Source organism: Equus asinus, unplaced genomic scaffold (assembly GCF_041296235.1).
Source record: "Equus asinus isolate D_3611 breed Donkey unplaced genomic scaffold, EquAss-T2T_v2 contig_140, whole genome shotgun sequence".
NCBI lineage: Eukaryota > Metazoa > Chordata > Mammalia > Perissodactyla > Equidae > Equus > Equus asinus.
The window spans coordinates 102,501-104,101 of NW_027224784.1; positions in this window are offsets into that span (position 1 = coordinate 102,501).

Below are 1,601 nucleotides of genomic sequence, written 5' to 3' on the forward strand. Positions count from 1 at the left end.
GAGAGACGCGCTCGGGGCGAAGGAGGGAAGACAGAACCTCCCGAGGCAAGTCGGCCGCCGGAGCACACACGGGGTCTCACCGCCAGGGGCCTCCAGCACCAGGGGCGGTCCCGCGGCGCCCAGAACGGCGACTGGCCCCGTCGCCCCGCGCGCAGCTCACGGGGGCTCGGCCCCGCCACGGCCAGGGCTCTCCCGCACACGGCGCCAGCGTCCCGCGCCGGGCGCCTGGCGCGCGGGCCCCACCCGACCGGAGCCGAGAGCACTTCGCCCGGGGCCACCACCGGCCTCGGTGGCCGGAGGCGACACCCGCACAGCGAGGCCCACTTCGGTCCCGGCCGGTGGGCGGCGCGGCCAGGCGTCTGCCCGGGCGGGGGAGCACCGGGGGCAGCGGGGAGCGCGGCGCGCGCCTCGACGGAGGGAGCACGGGCTCGCGGGAAGGCTCCCGGGGACGGCCTCGGGCGCGGACGGGCCACCAGGAAAACACACGCGGGATCCCACCGCCAACGACACGCGAGGGCGGTCCCACGACGCCTGGGACGCCGGCCGGCCTCAGCCACCCCTCGGCCTCCCGCGGGCCCGGCCCCACCGCCGGGGCCTACGTGAGGCGCCCCCGCCGCCGGGGGCCGCCCCGTCCACCCAGCCACCCGTCTGCCTGTCTGGTCTGCTCCGGGGCCCACGTCCCGAGGGAACGCGCCCGAGAGCGGCGGCGGCCCCCACCCATGCCCGCACGCCACCACCGGCTGCGGCTCGGGACGGGAGCGAGCGGAGAGCCAGCCGCTCGCGGCGGGGCGGAGCCCGGACGGGGCCGGGCCCTCTCCCCGCCCCAGCGCGCGACGGGAGAACCACGCGCACGCTCGCGCACACGCGCGGCCCCGCGCCCGACGACGGCCCGGCCGGGCGTGACCCTCCCCCGACTCGGAGGGGGGAGGCGCCGGCCGCGGTAGGCAAAGAGCAGCTCTGCCCACGCGCCACGGTGGTGGCGTCCGTGGCTACTACGCGCAAAGGAGGGGCGGCGGCTGGGGGGTCCGGTACCCCAAGGCACCCTCTCGGATCGCTAGAGAAGGCTTTCTCACCGAGGGCGTGTCGCCCCCGCCCATCGTCCGCCATCGGGCCCACCAAGGCGCTTACAGACACCATGGCCACGCAATGCAGGAGGGGTCTGCGGTAGAGGTAAGGCCTAGAGCAAGTCGGAGCGTCCGTGGTCAGGGCCGCGAGCCCGCGCTGCCCCGGGCTCGCCATCTCTGGCCACACTGGGCTTAGCTAGGGACCTACAAGGCCCCTGTGCGGCTCCCAAGTCAGTGCCTCCCCTCAGGCCGAGAGACCAAGGGAGGCAGAGACTGGGACGGAGGTGCCGATCAAACAGCACCTCCCAACCAAAGAGCCAGCGCCACGCCGCTGGCTCGGCCCGCCACGGTCACTCCCACACCCGCGGGGAAACCCCAGCAAGGGGAACGCGCGGGCACGCGCCCGAGCCTGCCCGCCCCCACACGGCACGCCGTGGGGGGCGACGAGGCACCCGTCCCCCCCGAGGGGGACGAGGGGCACGCCTCCCTTACCGACTCGACCCCCCCGCTCCTCAGACACACCAGCACAGTGGTTAC